Below are 15,479 nucleotides of genomic sequence, written 5' to 3'. Positions count from 1 at the left end.
AATGTTAATTAATAAATATTTTTTAAATATTTTAACACATTTATTACCTATATGGCCTTAAAAAATAAAGAAAAATAAACGCTTATTACCACCAAGTATCATTTATCCTTTGTACTGTCGAAAAGAGTTGAGAATTTGTGTCAGTGTTTAAAAAGTTTTAAGTGGTGAATAAAGCTGAAATGTGTTTTCCTAACTCAAATTAAGGAAGATGTGGAATCAGGCGTGTCTTTTTGTAGTTGTGTATACTTTTTTTTATGACTGAGAAAAATGACACTTTTGGGTCATTAAAGTAGGAAGGCAGAATCTTGTGCCACCCCTCTGTGAACATCCCTGACACATGTTTCGCGAATCTTCTCGCTTATTACATGATAACGAGCTTTCTAGATATTACATCATCATGATTAGAAAGTCATTTTAGCGAACATCTAAATTAAACTATTAAAAATATTGCTTATAACATTTGGATGTGAGTTTATTTTCCTTTATAGAATGATTTTTGTTAATTACATCTTGGGAACTTTCTCAAGAAATTGTGTAATATCGAATATGTTAGTGTATAAATATACATTTATATAAGATATATATATATATATATATATTAACTTGTGTAACGTTGATCTTAACCTGATTTGAGTTGTTTTATACACTGAAAACTACAAGGAAAATTATGCGACATATCTGAACATAAAGTGTTAATCATACTTCACATGACTGCCTTGTATCATGCTAATGCTGTGGTGTGAACTCGCAAGTGTGATCTGTGGTACCATAAGTACAAGCTTAGTACTTAGATATCTGTTTGTTTGAGGCTAGAAGATATGTCACATGTTTCTGAAAAAAGGGCGTTCATAAAGTAAGATGTTAAATGATGAAGAGTCAAAGGACACAATGTATCAAAGAAAGAAGTGAGTTTTCAATATACTACATGGAAACCGAAAAAAAAAACTCGTGCATGCTCCCAAACCACACCTAAGGCTGACATGAAGCAACATTTTCATTTTCAAATAAAGACTTTTGTTACGAAAGAGATCTTTCTGATTTAAAAATACATTGTGGTTAAGTTTACCACATTATTACAATACTATATCTATAATTCCAAACAGAGTACGTATGTTTAATGTAACTACATACTGACTCACATACATCCAAAGCATGAAAAACGTCTCAAGCCAATAACTCGAGCACACATACACATAAAGAAAAGCGTGCTATCTCAAATAATAATAGTTTACATGACTCCAGCACCTTGTATTTACCTTGTTAGATATACAGGTCTGTTTAAGTTTAACGTGAATGTTATAATTTAGATGATTTAAATATAGTGCGGGTGTTAAATTTAGTTATTTTTAGAAGCGGTAGTTTATCGCAAGTGTTTTTACGTAACTATGAATGAATCATACATTTTGTTGTTCAATTGTTGTGAATTGACGTTTGTTGTATTATTGCATGATGTTACTAGAACATTCTAAGTTTTCTTGTTGTTTTAATATCTCGTAGTTTGTGAAACATTCTAGGCCTGTATCAGGCTATAAATACGCGTCCACGATGTTGTTCAAGTTAGTTAATTAATGATATATATTTAGGTATAGATAGATAGTTAGATATAGACTGCTTGATTGTGAGTTTAGCAATAAAGAGAGTATAGTGGCGATTTGTAAAGTGAAAGTATCACAGCTTGCATTGTAATAACAGAGCAGAGTAGAATAATTCGTTTTGTCAAATTGTGTTCTAAAGTAATTGAACCAGCTTACGTGGACTTCGACGAAAAAAAAAAAAGACAATTATTTAAAGCTCTGAATACAACTGTGATAACCAACAGTGTAACGAACATTTGTGTATATGTTTGACTTATTTTAATATATTATTTCAAAACAGGTGTACTGTGTGCTGTTTGTTTATTGTTGAGATTTATCACCAACAAGTTACAGACACCTACTGTAAAGAATTTGGCCCATACATAAAACCTGAAATACTTAGTCTCGCTCACCAATTTGAAACAGTGCAGTGAATTGTTGTTATGTTGTGTCATTGTGAAGCCTGCTATACTAATAAAGAAATATGATGTAGTCGGATTGCAATTATGTGACTAGTATGTAGTTGTGCATTAGAATATGTGGAGCTCTTGCATTTCGTTGAACCACAATATCTCGCAGAACCCATTAATGTCTGTCGAGGAACCCGAGGGTTCTGCAGAACCCTAGTTGAGAAACACTGGTCTAAGATGAATATCGACATCTTTTGCAGATGCTAATTATTATGGGAATTGGTATGTCGGACAATAAAGCTTATTCACACACGACAGATTGAGTTTGATTGACGATGGATGAAATAGCTACAAGGGCAACACAAAACGTGTTACATTGTTCTTATGAAGTATTATCAACCTTAATAGTTAGGCATGAACAAATTGTTCATCCCTCTTTGCCCCCGGCGAGTTAGAAGAAAATTTATAGACTTAGAATGATAAATACGAGGTTCGATTCCCCATGATGGACAAAGCACAGACATTGTGAACATTGTGCAGCTTATAGCTAAACAAAAACAACAAAGCCTAACTTTTTGGTGTTATATTTTTTTCAGAAAAACTAGGAAATTATCTTGTTGATTTTAATAGTATATTATTTAATACTAAAGAAATAAATATGCTTGTAGGTTTGGCTTGTTAATAAATAGATGATCAACTAGTAAAACTAAAGACTTGCCAATTTAGGGTCAAAATGGTTAAATTAGACTTATTGCAAATATTTAATTTTGGTGGGTTATCTTATTTGGTGGGTATCAGATAATATCCTGTAGTTTTTTCACATAAATAGAAGTTGATATGAAATTTTTGGCACCATATTGTTATGTATGTGCTTGTTTGTTTGTTTCTGGTAGAAATTCAATCCCAGGATCTTCAGCGATACAAGTCCTTTCTTGATTAAATCAGTTACTTCTTCCTTGATACAAACTTTTAGTACACAGTAGTTCCACAATCAGTACGTTTCTCGTCACTTTAAGCTTATCAGCGATTCACAATCTCGATAACTTCGCTCTCGACGAGTGCAAAACACATACTTTATTCCCCCGCTGGCCTTCTCTGCCAGGCTTATATACTAACGAAGAGGGCATCTCGAACACATTCGGACTTCCCCGATCATTCGAGAAACTCATCACGCACGTCATGTGAATTCCGCTGTCGTAACAATATTGTTCGTATTCAGCTAGGTCCTCTGACTACGTACTTAGAGATGGAAAGAGTACGATTTTACTTTCTCAATCAAAATTAAAATGAAAACAGATGGAATTCAACAAAAAAGTACGCAACCAGAATTACGATGGAAGCAAGTAGAAGTTAGTCAAATGACTTAGAAGATCAAAAACTGGATAATAACTGTATTTAGAATACGCGTGAATTTTAAAAAAAAGAACATACTGAAAGATGCAACTGAATCATAATCGAGAATTTCAGTTAGGCAATTTATTTTCATTATATGACTTTAAAAACTAGTTACCACGAGGTGGTATGTTCTTCAATGTTATGTGGTAGTGGTATGTGCTTCAAAGTCATAGGGTGGTAATATGGCCAACAACACTACTTACTGCTAACTCTTGGGCTACTCTTGTCAGACCGAATAGTGGGATTTGTCCATTACTCTTATGATGCACCCATGGCCTCAGCGTGTAGAGCACATTTTTTGTTTTTGACGGTAATGAGGTGGGAGCCACTGAACCTCAAGCTCTCAGTCTCGCACACTAACTATTGGATCTCACTCGGTCCTAGAGAAAGACGTTTGTTTTTCCGAAAGTAACCGAACTTTCGTGGTTTATTCAGTTTTTGACCCTGCATGATTTCTTAGTGTCATAAATTCTGTATTTTAACTTGTTAGTGTGAAAACTGAAAAAAAAGTAACAAAAAGGAGAGTCCACATAGTGAATTGTCTACTTACCATAGTAAAATTAGGCTGATGATATTTTTCCTATTATTCAACATACTTATCCTAAATATTCGTTGTAACAGTAGAAATTGTCATTTGTCAATTGGCTTTCGTGTGACAATGTTTGTTTTTGTGCTTATGTACTAAAATGAATCATAATACTAAATATATGTTGACGATTTTTATAAGCTTGCAATGATCTAACAAGTGTTCAAATGTCAATGAAAATTTAGCTGTTTATTCACACAGAACAAAAACAACAACAAAAACCAACAACAACTGGATTCACACCAGTTCATATATATTGATCCATATACTTATGTTCACGGCAGAAATGTTAACTAGCTAAAGTAATTTACTAAAATAAAAATTACAGTTAACAGAAAAATATATTGTTTATAGTATCACAGCTATGTAATCAATGATTTTCTTGTTTAACCCTAAAATTATTAATTGGACGAGTTACACAACAACCAGGGCTGGCTTTTAGGAGGGTGCAGCGAGTGCGTGGCACCCAGGGCCCGGAACGAAGGGGGCCACAAATCTCAATCAAATGAGGCCCTGTTTAGTTCATTTCACTTGTTATTAGCTCTCTCAACACAGTGGCCAGTGCTTAACGCTCTTTCAGTAAACCGAAATTAATATAATCATATCTGCGATCAACAATGAGTCAAGACCGTCTCACTCCTTGGTTGTCTTGCCAATTGAGAAAGAGGAAGCAAGACACTTCAATTTCAGAAACCTCATAGAAGGGTTGGCCAGTGGTAGTGCAATAAAATTTAATTTCACTTGATTGTTTGTAATTAAGCACAAAACTACACAATGAGCTATCTGTGCTCTGCCCGCCACGGGTATCGAAACCCGGATTCTAGACATACCGCTGTGCCACTGGGGGGCAATTTCACTTGAACTATAAGTTTGTAAGTACATTTTCTATTTCATTGTTATTATTAAATCTACTTTAATTTTTTTTTATTTTTGAAAACTGGGTAGGTCATTACTAAAATTTTTTGTCTCCAAGCTCCCTCTCTCTCATGTATATATATAATTTCATGCACATTGTAGTAGGGAACCCACCATTAATTCTTGCACGCGGGCCCCCTGTACTCTAGGACTGGCCCTGACAACAAAAAATTCTGTTTAATACGAATAAAAGTTCAATGTATGATAAAAGTGTAGAAGAAAAACAATATAATTATAATTATGCTTTATAACCTTCAGAGTATTGAAATTAAGTGTTTTTTAAGGTAGCGACAACTTTTATTCTTGCTGAATGAGAGGTTCTTCTTCTCCCAATTTTACTTCAGTTTGAAATCTTTCATATCTTTGGTTAGTTTTCTTATCAAGTAATAAGCACCACCTAAAAAAAGAAAGAAGGGAAGTAACTTTGGGTAAGGCTACTTTCGTTTGATAACGTTGCTTTGTTTTAAAAACTATTTTAATTTTATAATTTAGACAAATACTTTACTTTTGCTGCCATGAGGCCTTATCAGATGAATGACTGCTTGTTTTTTTTTTTTTAGTAAATAATGCATATTAAACGAAACAGTATGACCAAGAAATAAACTGAAGACAAAAGAATGGTACTTTGATGTTACGAAACTAAAGATCTAATCTTATAGTGAAAAATTAAATAAAACAAATTAGGTAAAAATCTAGCAAACTTTTATTTAGCGCTACAGCCACTTGATGGTATAATACATTTCACATTTAGATGTGAACAAACTACCTTCTTAATTTTAATTAATAATTGAATGGGTAGAGATTTTTTTTTTCAATCTTGACTTCTTTAGCCTCAGACGTCAATAAACGTGTTATTATTATTAATATTAACACCTGATCTTATCAATATATATTTTCGTTTTATACTTACTGGGAGAGCGAAAGATTCTTGTTAATTTCATAAATACCATTTCTTTATTTTCTTTTTTGAGACTTTTGTTTTTTTAAAAAGTAAATGGGAAACTAAAATTTCTGCAACTTCAGTTAGAAAATAATAACTGTTTGAATCGAAGCATTAGATTTTAGAACTTAAGATTGTACTAAGTTTAGTTAGTTAGCGTGTTTTTAGCATTTAAAGCAAATCTATTTAATGCTTTTTGCAGTTATAAAATTTTATTTAATTTGTAATGTTGATAAAACGTATCTTTAGGTAATTATTAGAAATAAATGCGCATAAACCAATCATTATTGCAAAAGAGACCACCACCAAGGGTAAAATGGAGCTTTCGACAAAGAAATAGACCGTTAAGAACACAAACTGTAACCCTACAATTGTGATTATGCAATATTTAAAGACTTTTATTGTGACACACCGAATGCTAATGAAAAGATTTTGCAATCTTTTATTGAATCAAGTAATTTAATTGTTTTTAAGAACAGCATTCCCACACACTTACTGATATGGTTTTCAAGACAGCTTTGATTTAGTTATCTTTTTTTCACCTTTTTGTACCTTTCTCCTGAAATTTCACAGCTCACGATAATATTGGAAGCGACCACGGTCCGATCTCGTTCACTATATTCAATAACGCTACAACCTATAATCCTCAAATCCCATTCTGGCCTCACAGTCTGTCATATTCCCAAGCAGACTGGGAATCCTTTAAGGATAACATTGATAAAGTTTTATCAAACATAAAAACTAGTTTGTACACCTCTGGTAATTTATAATGCTGCTCTTATTATATCACTGAAGCTAAAAGTCTTCAAACCTTCCGATTTTATAATAAAAAACGTTTCTAATTCTACTGATAAACCTATAATCAAAGCATTATTTCGGCTATACTGAAAAACAATCCCGTGGGGATAAAGGTATTAGAAATAACACCCCTGGGGAAGACATATTAGAATTAATTCTTCTGACAAAGACTATATTAAAAACAATTCCCGTGAGGAAGATGGTATTAGAAACAATTCCTCTGGGGAAGATGGCATTAGAAACAATTCCCTTGAGGAAGACGGTATTAGAGACAATTCCCCTGGGGAAGATGGCATTAGAAACAATTCCCTTGAGGAAGACGATATTAGAGACAATTCCCCTGCGGAAGATGACATTAGAAACAATTCCCTTGAGGAAGACGGTATTAGAGACAATTCCTCTGGGGAAGATGGCATTAGAAACAATTCCCTTGAGGAAGATGGTATTAGAGACAATTCCCCTGGGGAAGATGGCATTAGAAACAATTCCCTTGAGGAAGACGATATTAGAGACAATTCCCCTGGGGAAGATGACATTAGAAACAATTCCCTTGAGGAAGACGGTATTAGAGACAATTCCTCTGGGGAAGATGGCATTAGAAACAATTCCCTTGAGGAAGACAGTATTGGAGACAATTCCCCTGGGGAAGATGGCATTAGAAACAATTCCCTTGAGGAAGACGTATTAGAAACAATTCCCCTGGGGAAGATGGCATTAGAAACAATTCCCTTGAGGAAGACGGTATTAGAGACAATTCCCCTGGCGAAAATAATATTGGAAATAATTCCCCTGGCGGGAAGACGGTATTAGAAGCAAATCCCTTAGGGAAAATAGTATTAGAAATAATTCGCTTGGGGGAGACGGTATTTGATTTAGTTTTTCATTTTTCTATATTGTTTACCCTATCTCTCAAAGCATCTTGAAAACATAAATTATTATAGTGCAGCTGCTTAATTAATATTTTGTTACAGTTGTGCTTTGGTGATAAAAGCACAAAATCTGGTGGGCAACTAGAGCAATATATATCTAATTATTTAAGAATGGGAGACTCTTGAAATTACATCTGTGTCTAAAGTTTTCAGGAGTTCAAAGTGGTCACCATATAAATTGGCTGCTCGGAGCCTGTGAGCTATGTTTTAAAATATATAAATGTAATTCTCATATGCTTTACTCCATTAAACTGCTCCATTTGGTAAATTATGTGCAAAGCAATTTTATTAGCATAAGTTAGGTCACATACTTTTCTCTGTTTTAGATAATCTGCCGACTTATTTTGACGATTCATCATTTGTTCAAGTTTATATATAATAAATGTCTTGCTTGTGTATCATATAGTTCCTGCCACTGCGTAAGCAAGCAAACGAGCACACTGGTTTAAACAGCTTATCATTACGTAATGTTATATGTACCAGTGTCCAAAATTCAATTGATATTGATGTACATAATATACGTAACATATATTGGCTTCCCACTGCACATAAAATAATTAACCAGCTCCATGATATAATAATAATTACAGTCAATGTGTGTATCGTTTAAGATTATTATTATTATAGAAGTCCATGCATTTATATGCATGTATATGCATTTGATCATCACAGTCGATATAATAGTGCTTGTATTAATGTTTATTGGTTAATTTTATATTTCTAGACAAAAAAACAACATTTCTTATATTATATTTCAGGATGAAGATTAACGTACAGCTATACCTGGTGGTAGAGTGTAAAGTGTAGATATAGAATAACAGCAGATATTATAGCAGTGGTGGACAATAAATGCACTTATAATGGTTGGAGACGGCTTGAATGGGTAATGAAAAAAAACTTTAATATAAGTTTTTCTTCATTACCCATTCAAGCCGTCTCCAACCAATATTAGTCTCAAAGTGGGTTCCTCGTCATCGTATAAATGCACTTAATAATGTCAAAGACATTCAAGCTTGTGAAGGTAGCACAGCCATCCATATCACAAAGTAACCCATCTCCAACAAACTGGGAACTATGCATAATTTGTCAGGAAGACACAAACGAGCCTCCCCAGTGCTCTTGTCAATCAAAACAACCAGACAAACTAACTGGATACAAGTTACTGGCTAAACACCTAATCAGGTTCCATGATCTAGGAGTGCTACCAAGAACCTTTCAGAGGGCAAGGATAGATGAGATTCACGATGTTGAAGAGCGTCTTTCAGCCAACATTGTCAAGTGGTATGAAACATGCAGACTACAATTTAACAAAAACCATACCGAATAGGACAGAAAAGAGTCAACTACAAGGCAGTGCCTGGGGAAGTAAACATGCAGCAGGTATCTGTAAATGCATCAGATCAAGGTCATCAATTATTTCTGAAGCTGGTGTGAATTTGTCTTTTTCCTGTGGACATCCAGGTGGTTCTGAAGAACTTTGAGCTGGACAGGCGTGTGCATATGAGTGCAACTCTCATCGAAGACACAAAACTTCTGGGTCAACTCGTTAAAGGGAGACATGATTGCTTTTGAATGCAAATATCATTACAAGTGACACTGTGTCAACGTTTGTTGGGCATGTGAAGAAAACCGCTTGGGTAACATGGAATGCCTTGCCTGAGCTTATTGACGCCTTGCTTATTCTAGCCTCCGCTTAGAGAGATTTGTTATATTCATGTACGACTGTGCAAGCACGCGTACTGATGTCAATGAAGCCAGAAAAAGGTTGTTCCCAAAGAAGAGATCACCAGCAGCAATTCCGCCTACATATGCAACACTTGGGCAACATGTCAAGCGAGCTGCCTACCAAGGTGGGTACGTGTGGGGCCAGACACAGAACCCAGCACCTGGAGATGGATGAAGAATGAAGACGGGCTGTATGGGCTCCTTTGCTGTGGCTGCAAAAAAGGGATGCCGCAGCCTATGCAAATATAAAAGAGCTGTTCTCCAATGCATTGGCCTTTGCTCATGTGAAGGAGAGTGTTCACAGAACTGAATATGATGGCCTTCACATCACAAGAAATAGTACTGTATATGAACTATGGTGTGAATTTTCTATACTCAGAAGTAAAATACATACTTACGCAGTACATTGCATAGCGTACTATACCCCGAATCAAGTTATACAGCTACAGCAAGTACAAAATAATCACTGAAAGACTCATTTAGACTAATTTCTGATGACTCGTGAAATAATTACTTGGTGATGTATGATTTTACGTTTCTGCCTCTTTCTGCTAAGCAACTACTAGTAGTAATTGGTGTAAATAAAATAATTTTTCCAGAAATACAGAGGAAATATATTTTTGGTTCTAGTACTGTCTTTAGAAGATCACAAAATAGTATAAATACATTTTTCATTCCCTCTCTTGCACTTTGATCAAAGGATTGAGTCACCTCTGTTGCTGGTGGTCGATAGCAAGTCATACAATTATGTCATTTCCCTAACTGTTTCTCAGCCTCACACATGGGAGAGTTTCTAATGTTTTTCAGTCTGAAAATATGCATCTCGACATATGGTTGAAATGTACCAAGTTTGATGCTTTTATCGCAGAATGCAAAATTGTTTTGGCTATCTTCTCCGCTATTACGGTATACCCATAAGTCTTAAACTGACTTTATACAAATTTAGTAAAAAGTCATTTTCTTTCTAACATTCAAAAGGCCTTTCGGATTTCTTTGTACTTTTAACAGAGATAATTGTTCAAGGCTTTAACCACAATCATGTCAAGATTGCTCTTTTCTTACACGGTAAAAAACATTTGACTCTGTGTGGCGTAATGGCCTACGTTTTAAAGTTATCCAAGCTTAATCTTCCTGCTCCATTCTTTCTCTCTACCTCAAGTTTTCTATGTGGTCAATCCAAAGTTAGGATGAACAATACTTTCTCACAAAGGTTTCTCCTTAAAGTTAGTACTCCCCAAGGTTATATACCTTAGTCCACTTCTACACATAATTTTTGCATATGACATTCATTTCCTTACACTTTTTTTTTATTAATAATCATCATTAGTCCCCAGTGGTACAGAGGTATGACAACGGACTTACAACGTAAAACCCTGAGTTCGATTCCAATGTGGCTTTGCTCTAAAAAAAACAAAAAAAAACCTCATTGTGCCAATGATATCGCCGTCTCAGGCACTTCTCATAACTGTATCATAATAGCCAATATAATTCAAACTGCTCTAAATAAAATAATATGTTGGTTGTCTCGCTGCGGAGTTATCCCAAATAACACACAATCTATAGTTTTTCATAGAAGCTTAAACATTTTGATGCTCTGAAAAAAGTTAAACCTAACTTTAGGATAGCTCTTTATAACATTCTAACTCTATTCAATATTTATTAATCTATTTGACAATAAGTTAACTTGCCAAATTTGCTGAATATTTAGGAATCCATTTGAAACAACAAACTGATTTTCAAACTCTGCTGAATATTTAGGAATATATTTGACGACAAACTGACTTGGCAATTTCATACCTCTGAAATATTTAGTAAAATTAGTAAACGTATCTCATAGTTGCGTAGAATTAGTTCTGCTATTCGTGGCTGTGTCTCAACTTCCGTTAAGTTTATACATAAAATGTATATCAGACAATTCTTAGAATATTAATTGTTCAATTTATCCTATCCTTTAGAAAAGAAATTCAAATTCCACAGAATCGTGCGATGAAAATCTCTCTTCGACTGCCTCCTCTTATCCCACAGATCAACTTCCCTAAATCTTTCGGACTACAGCCTATTAAGACTTGTCTAACTTTTGCAACTTCTAACTTTTTTCCCCCCAAAAGCAGCTGCTCATAATTCTCCTACAGCTTGGTTCTCTAAGACTGTTGATACTGTTTGCCTTTTAATTCTCTACACAAAACAAGAACATCTCGTGCTTTATTCCCAAATTCCTGCTAAAAGGCGAGGTATTTGAGTTACTTTCGAATACTTACCAAAATCTGGAGTATAAAAGGGTAAAATACACACCTTTATTGCTCATGAGAGAGTTTTTCATGCTCAACAGTGCCAAGAGTATAAAAAGTGTCACAGATGTTTAATGCTTATTAGTAATGTTTCATGATCACCACTGCCAGGAGTTTGAGAGAGAGACACATGCTTTTACTACTCACGAGTAACTTTCTGACATAACAGTGTAAAATTTGTACAGTATATCAAAATGCGTCATTTGTAAATGAAGGCTAGAAGCTTTTTAATTTCCCTTCAAAGTAAACTTTAAATATATTCTCATAAAAGGAAATTTTAAATAAACGCTATTTTTGATAGACTGTGCGAAAACAAGAGCAACAAAGAATTTAAGACAATAAAAATATCTTTAGGAAAGTTGTGATTTTATGAAGAACTAAGTTATAAATGCTAAATAACATACAGAATTTTTTCGAAATGGATTTTTAGAGTTCACTTATATAGAGGGTTATGTTCGTTACATTAAAACAATTTGAATGTGCAACTAAGTAGGTCACCCTGACTATCACAACAGATATAAAATCGCAGTGGAACGGCATGTATCAAAACAACATTTTGACATTGCTTGGTGTTACGTAGGTAATGTGAAACCCCCAAAAAGGGGTCATTTTCGAATAGGTAGTAACATCCTTCTTCAGATTGGAGATTTAGAGTTTACAATGTAGGGATATCCTGTGAACTTAATGACGTTGGAAAACAAAGAAATAGGATCAATTGAAGGCAGAAACAGACCTATAACAAGTCTTGCCCCAGCTATGTTAAGTAAAATGCAGCACCTTGTGGTATGTAAGAATAAATAAACATACAATTGAGGGGCAAAAGTCGTACTCGTGCTACTGGCAACAGTATGCAACATTATCAAGAAGGATCTCTGGAAAAGTGATACAAGTCAAAAGTACACAAGCTACTTCCATGAAATATCTGCTCAACTAATACATACTTCAAGTAGCTGAAGAATGAAATATGTATTAGTGCTATTCCATACAAAGAATACCGGTCAAATCGCGGGAGCGGTACCTACGGTTTTATATGCAACCAAACTGTTGAAACGGGCACTGGAATATAGTTGTCATTCTACATAACATGAATTATGGAAAGCATGAAGGAGGAGGAATGTGCTTTGAACACGACAACGTTAAGTATGAGCTTTTTGCATTGGAAATTACGCTATCAGGCTATTGTCAAAATATATGGTCGCAGACAGAACATAACCAGACATGGTGAGGTGGACTGTAAAGATGTTGTGAGGATACAAAATCATTTTGATACGACAACGAATGGGTAAGTACGGAAATATGTCATGTCATTTTGTATTTACTTAATATTATTCTTTTTAGCTAGTTTGGATATTTGTATATATACATATATAAAAGTTTAGTGCATTGTATATTAAGTTAGATGTAACTAATATACGAATGAAATGAGAGCATTTTACGGTTACACAAATAACAACAAATTCATCGTGAAAGTAATAAAGTTCAAAATGTTGATGAAGCGCACTTTGTAAACAAAGATAGAGTAATTATCATAATAGTATCCATGGAAAGGTAAAGGAATTTAGTCATGGAATTAAAACAATATGCTTGTTTGTTTGTTGTTAAGCACAACGAAACACAATGGACTATTTTTGGTGTGCCCACCATGTGTAACGAAACCCAGTTTTTGCGTTATAAGCCTTCAGACTTACAAGTGTGCCACTAGGGACTACAATAAGTTCAATATAGGAGTGATATATAATAGAAGTAAACAAAGTTTAATAAAACATGATTAAATAAGAAAATGAGTACGAAATAGAAAACAAACTTGTTACCAGAGGGGACTGACTTATGACAGAAAAACTGGGTTGATTACGTGGTTCTTAGACTCCATTTTACCGCTTGTAGTCTTCCTTGAAATACTAAATCGATTTATTCGTTGTTCATTATTACTGTTATTCTTATCATAGGAAATTTGTCACATTTAAATAGGTGTTTCAAATTTAGTTTGTTGCAAACCTAATGCATCAAAACTGATGTTCATCGAAACTGGGTAAGTTTGGATGCCTATACATATAAGTAATTAGATTATCACTATATACCATAACTAAAATCTTTTTATAAAATTCAGAGTATTGGTAAGCATGAAAAAACAAAAACCTTCTTTATGTAAATGTTTAATAAAGTGGAATGGCACACAGCAGTAAGCCGTGGTAAATTCGTTTAAGTTAGTTTAAACAAAGATATAGACCTCACGGACTCTAATAAATTACACATTTGACTATATTTACGTGAAAACGATGATGGGGAGTATAATAAAAATGCTTGCAGTTAGGTAAGTGATCCCTGGATAAATACTGACAGTTGCATTGTACAGCTGAGAAAAGATAGTTGTTCCTAACACTGGAACTATAGACTCCATCATTGCTAACGTAACGAACACCTTTCCTGTGGGAGAAAAAGTTTTGGAAAAAATGTTTTAGTAATAGAAAACAAATGGTAATTTTTATGTGAATACTAAAATGTTGAAGTTTTATCACATTTTAAAAGTTATTATTATGCTATTATAGTGACAACAAGTTATAAATAATTAATATAAATTCGATTTTAATATTTTAAGAACATTATGTAATTGTGTCACTAATATGTTATATTACAATATTGTAACAGAATATGAAGTTTCTAAATAGAGAATTTTCATAAGAAATTATGCAGTAGTATGAAGTTACATTTGTTATAAAAGATTTAGAATTCGATTACTCTTACAACACGTATCGATGATTATTACTTCAAGTGGAGTTATAGTTAAGAATTTGTTATTCTTCAGTTCATAAAAATAGAAAACAAACAACTCAAAAAACATTATTTATTTAGTCAATACACCAACAACTCAAAAAACATTATTTATTTAGTCAATACACCAACAACTCAAAAAACATTATTTATTTAGTCAATACACCAACAACTCAAAAAACATTATTTATTTAATCAATACACCAAGAATTTGTCTTCCATTCACCTGAATATAAAATTACAGACGTTTTTACTCGTGAAAAAAAGAATATGAAGTGTTTTTAGTTTTTTTTGTAAATCTGAAAATATTTTTTCGTTAAATTAAAGAAAAAAGTATCAAGTTCCATTTTTTTCTCACAATAATCAGTTTCATTATTAAAAGACTTTGGTTCATTACTATTTAATTGTGAAAATAAGGAAATGTTAGTGTTACTAAGTTGTATAGTAGATGCCAAACTCTGTCATGAAAAATGGTTCAGATACTAATTATAATACTGAAACGTTATAAGCTGAATTATTTAAGGCTGCATTAAAACCTTACTAAAATAACATACTTTGACTTCATAGTTGTTTGGATTTTAGCAGCTATTAAACTACTTTGATTCACAATCACAAAGAAAGGGCTTTTTGTTATTTAAACCACATCATGAAGCACTTGTTTAAAATATAATTAGAAGAAAAAATCAGTATGGGTAACTAGAGAGTAAAGTATAGTAAATTTATATAATTGTTCCTATGAGATAATCTTTAAAGAGCTCTAACTACAGTACAAATTATGGGGCTATGCATGATCTAATGATTAGTATTCCAGGTCGTGTATCGAACGCTCCAAGGTTCGAGTTACCATATGCTATTGAATATACTCCGCGCTTTCAGCTGTGAGAGCATTATAACTGTGACAGTCAATTCTTTCTGCTATTCGGTTAAGAGGAGTCACACAGGCAAGCAAGTGCTACTGACTGATTGTCAGCCCTCGGATAAGCAGTTCTAAATTAGCCCATATGTCGAATAAAGTATGTCGTTCAGGTTGAAAATAGTCAATAGCGTTGCAAAAATTATGAATATATCCTATAGTGACGATTTAATTGCCATTGAGAACTATATATCAATTTCAAACAGTTTATTGAACTTACATTAAAAACAACGGATA

At 33.6% G+C, this 15,479-nt stretch overlaps 1 long non-coding RNA gene across 1 annotated transcript in view; it reads left to right on the top strand.

The window, feature by feature from the left end:
* Positions 1 to 4,747: 4,747 nt before the first annotated feature.
* The window catches only part of LOC111087226, a 13,220-nt gene continuing 2,488 nt past the window's right edge, over positions 4,748 to 15,479 (top strand). Inside the window, exon 1 of the long non-coding RNA XR_002611941.1 lies at positions 4,748 to 4,837. This is a non-coding gene — a long non-coding RNA (uncharacterized LOC111087226). The remainder of the gene's footprint in view (positions 4,838 to 15,479) is intronic.

The sequence above is a fragment of the Limulus polyphemus genome, unplaced genomic scaffold (assembly GCF_000517525.1).
Source record: "Limulus polyphemus unplaced genomic scaffold, Limulus_polyphemus-2.1.2 Scaffold1902, whole genome shotgun sequence".
Lineage (NCBI taxonomy): Eukaryota > Metazoa > Arthropoda > Merostomata > Xiphosura > Limulidae > Limulus > Limulus polyphemus.
Note: the sequence above shows the minus strand (reverse complement) of the source record. Positions and strands in the feature narration are given on the sequence as shown.